The sequence below is a fragment of the Capra hircus genome, chromosome 12 (assembly GCF_001704415.2).
Source record: "Capra hircus breed San Clemente chromosome 12, ASM170441v1, whole genome shotgun sequence".
Lineage (NCBI taxonomy): Eukaryota > Metazoa > Chordata > Mammalia > Artiodactyla > Bovidae > Capra > Capra hircus.
Genome location: NC_030819.1, coordinates 76,049,206 through 76,053,615, shown reverse-complemented (window position 1 = coordinate 76,053,615; position 4,410 = coordinate 76,049,206). Strand labels below are relative to the sequence as shown.

The following is a 4,410-nucleotide window of genomic DNA, read 5'->3' as shown; positions in this document are numbered from 1 at the left end:
ATGACTAACGTGGACAGCATATTAAAAAGCAGAGACACTACTTTCCCAACAAAGGTCCGTCTAGTCAAAGGTATGGTTTTTCCAAAAGTCATCTGTGGATGTGAGAGCTGGACTATAAAGAAAGCTGAGCGCAGAAGAATTGATGCTTTTGAACTGTGGTGTTGGAGAAGACTCTTGAGAGTCCCTTGGACTGCAAGAAGATCCAACCAGTCCATCCTAAAGGAAATCAGTCCTGAGTGTTCATTGGAACGTCTGATGTTGAAGCTGAAACTCCAATACTTTGGTCACCTGATGTGAAGAACTGACTCATTGGAAAAGACCCTGATGCTGGGAAAATTGAAGGTAGGAGGAGAAGGGGACGACAGAGGATGAGATGGTTGGATGGCATCACTGACTCAATGGAGATGAATTTGAGTAAACTTCAGCAGTTGGTGATGGACAGAGAGGCCTGGTGTGCTGCAGTCCATGGGGTCACAAAGAGTCAGACACGACTGAGCAACTGAATTGAACTGAAATTGCAAAGTATTTATTACATAGAAACAGCTATGTAGTCAGTGATTTAAAATACTACCTCTATTCAACATCCAGCCATCCAGAACATACTCAGTCGTGTCTGACTCTTTGGGACCCCATGGACTATAGCCCACCAGGCTCCTCTGTCCATGAAATTTTCCAGGAAAGAATATTGGAGTGGGTGGCCACTTCCTTCTCCTGGGGATCTTCCCAACCTAGGGACCGGACCTGAGTCTCCTGCATTGCAGGCGGATTCTTTACCCCTTGAGCCATCAGCATCATCTTATCTATGAATGTACAGTAGAGACCCCTTTGTTTGTTTCTTTTATTATATAATTCATTGATGCATACAGCATTATGACTTTGAAAACAAGAGCTTCAAAGTCACAGGTATGAACTTAAAAAGGCACTTTCTTGAAGCCCTCTCTACTGATATCAGAACTGCTGTCATGCGTTTTACTGTCTCCTTTTCCACTATCTCTGACACTAAATTCATCTGGATTTGAATGTGCCCTGGAAGTGAAAAGGAAAGAATTACTCTGTTATCCATAAAAATGTACAAAACGTCAAACCCATGGCTTAGAGACAATGATAAATATTCTGCAATTACCTTAAACTTGCAGCAGATTTATCCTCTCCCCATCAGGATGGGGGATGAAAAGGACCTGAGACTGAACCCTGATTAAAAAGAAGAGTGAAAACAGCGGCGAATACTATTTCACCCTTAGATATCAGAACTGACAGCAAGCGCAGCATCCGTCAGCTACAGTGCTGCAGGAAAGGGAACTTGTTCAGTCCTGTGTGCGTCTTTGTGACCCCATGGACTGTTGCCCACCAGGCTCCTCAGTCCAAAGAATTCTCCACTGGAGTGGGTAGTCATTCCCTTCTCCAGGGGATCTTCCACGACCATCAGGCCTTCTCCTGCCCTCATCTGTGAAGAACTTTTCCTCTCAAAGAAAATAATTAACAAACCCAAAAAGTCAGCCATTTGAAGTCCCAAACCTGATCAGGCACTGAATCTTCACCAAGCTTCCAGGATGAAAATCCACTAAAGGTTAACGAGGTGCGCTATCCAAGCCCGCGGGATCGCGCTCCCCTTCTGAGGTGAGGAGCGTAAAGACACCCCGCTGTCCCCGGACTGGGAAATTTCTGCAGACTCGCCCTGCCGGAGGCACTGAGGAAACGGAAAGCGGCGGTGTCTCCACGAAGCAGCTCAGGCCGAAGCCCCCAGAGTCACAGCCCCTGACCCTCTGCGACTTGGAGCGGCCTGGCCATTCACTGCTCATGTGGCACCAGCTCCGGCCGCGCTCCCAAAGCTTCCTCTTCCGCGGCCCGGGCGGGGCCAAGTCACGGTGACCACGGCCACCAGGAGAAGGCCGCAGGGGCTGGCCGAAAACCCGACCGCGGCCACGGAGAGCTCAAGGAGCAGCTCTGCGCGCCCCTTCCCAGTTCGGCGGCGGCGCCGGCAATGGCACCAGCACCATTTGTCCGCCAGGTGGTGCAGGAAGCGCGGGTGCCGGGAGCACCGCGCCCGAGCGTCGCAGGGCCAGCTGGCCTTCGTCCAGCGCCGCGACGACCGCCGTCAGCGGGCCGGCGGGCTGCGGGGACCGCCGACGCTGCAGCGATAGCTCCCCCGGGGCTGCCGTCGCCGCGGAGCCGGAGGTGAGTCAGCTGCGCGTCAAGGCCTTTGTCCGCGTCCCTGGCCTGCTGTCGGGTCGCCAGGGAGCCCAGGGACGCGTCCCAGGGCAGAGGCAGCAGTGCTGAGCCATCGACGAGCCGCGGGGTCACCAGCCGGGGCGCGCGCTCGTCCTGGCCCTGCATCTGCAGCCCCGCCGTGGCCCGGCCTCGCAGTGGCGGTGAGCCGCCGTCCAACGCCTCCAGCCCTAGCTGCAGCCTGGCCGGTTCCTCGAGGTTAAAACTCCGTTGTGCACGCAGCCGCCCCGTGACAGGGTCCCCCGAGACGTAGGTGGCCACGGTGCCCCCAGCCCTGCCCACCTCGGCCTGCAGCAGCCGGTGGGTGATCTGGCCGTTGCGGGTCCCTGGCGGCCACCGTGGCCAAGTAGGCCCCGGGCGGGTTGTTCTCGCGCACTGACACCTCGTAGACCGGCCGCGTGAAGAGCGGCGCGTTGTCGTTCTCGTCGCCCACGCGCACCGTGTAGGGCCGCACTGTGCGCAGCGGGGGCGCGCCGCGGTCCTCGGCCACCAGCGTCAGGTTGTACTCGGAGATGCGCTCGCGGTCCAGGGACGCGGCGGTCACCACCAGGTAGCTGCCCGCGTAGGCCGGCTGCAGCCGGAAGTGCTCGTGCCCGTAGAGGGCGCAGCGCACCTGCCCGTTGGCGCCCGAGTCCCTGTCCGAGGTGCTGACCAGCGCCACCAGGCTCTCGCGCGCCGCCCCCTCCGGCACCAGCGAGACGGCGCCGGCCTCTGGCGTCCCAGGCCCGGATCGACGAGGTGGCCTCGGTCCCCACCAAGAGCGGCGGCGGCGGCGGGGAAGGGCGAGGCAGCAGGCGCGCCCGGGGCGGCCAGTGGGGTGATGGAGATGTCCGGAGCGTTGTCATTGACGTCGCGGAGCCGCACGATGACCTTGCAGGTGGCGGCTCGGGGCCCGGGGCCGCGGTCCTGCGCCCGCACGTCCAGTTCGTAAGTGTCCTGGCGCTCGTAGTCCACGGGCCCCGCCAGGGTGAGGCGGCCGGAGCGCGGGTCCAAGCGGAAGAGGCGGCGCGCCTCGGACGGGGTGCGGGCCCCGAAGGCGAACACCACGTCGCCGTTGGGGCCCTCGTCGGGGTTCGCTGCGTCCAGGTCTAGTAGGAGCGAGCCCACGGGCGCGTCCTCAGCCAGCTCCACCTCGGCCACTGCACTCTGCGGGAAGGCCTGGCGGTGGTCGTTGGCGTCCAGCACGCTCACGCTGAGGGCGGCCGTGGCGGAGCGCGGCGGTAGGCCGCCGTCCTGGGCCACCAGCCCCAGGCTGTAGGTGGCCTAGCTCTCGTGGTCCAGCTCCTGCAGCAGCACCAAGTCGACGCACTTGGGCACCGTCCGCGCGCGTCTGCAGCTCCACGCGGAAGGGGCTGTGGGGCTCGGCCAGGCGCACGGCTTGCAGCCCGTTGGCGTCCACATCCTCGTCCACGGGCACCTCCAGGGGGTGCGCGTGCCCACCGCCGCACCCTCGGACACCTCCAGGGGAATCTGGGCCCGGGGGGAGCGCGGCGCATGGTCGTTGATGTCCCTCACCGACACCTCCACGTGCACCAGCCGGAACTGCTCCTGGAAGAAGCTGACCACGTGGAAGGCCAGCATGCACTGAGGGGCCTGGCCGCACAGCCGCTCTCGGTCCAGGCCCGCGTCCCGGATGATCATCCTGTTGCCCTAGCTCAGCGAGCTGTTAATCAGGCGGAACCGGCTCGGTGCCTAGCGCTGGGAATTGAACAGGACATGGTCACACAGAACACTAATGAAGGTGCTGGGGGCTTCTTCCTCACAGGTGTAGAAACTGACAGTTTCGGTTCAATACCCTGACACCAGCAGCAGCCACAGAAGCAGCAGGGACTCCAGTCCACCCCTGAGGAAAGTGTCAGCGGGGAATCTGAGCCTGCAGTGAGACAGTCTTGGGCCTCACCCGCCCTTCTGAGCGCACAGTCAGGAGACACTTGCCCTCTTAAATACTTCTGATCACTAAACCCTCTTCTGCTGTGTAATCGCTTTTCTCTGCCCTGGGCCCAAGCATGCTTCTTCTGAACCCTACCAGGGAGACTGCAGAGAGAAAAATATGCAAATAAGCCTCCGCCGGAGCCGATCCACAGTCTCCTGGCCTCCGGGTCTTGTTCCCTTGGAAGAGCTCGCAGGAGGGCCTGGGGAGCTGAACAGCGGCCAGGGCAGTGCAGTAGGTCATTGAGATTCCTA

The 4,410-nt window shown here is 60.2% G+C and overlaps 1 pseudogene; it reads right to left on the bottom strand.

Moving 5' to 3' along the window:
* Window positions 1,861–3,867, bottom strand: LOC108637262 (annotated as a pseudogene).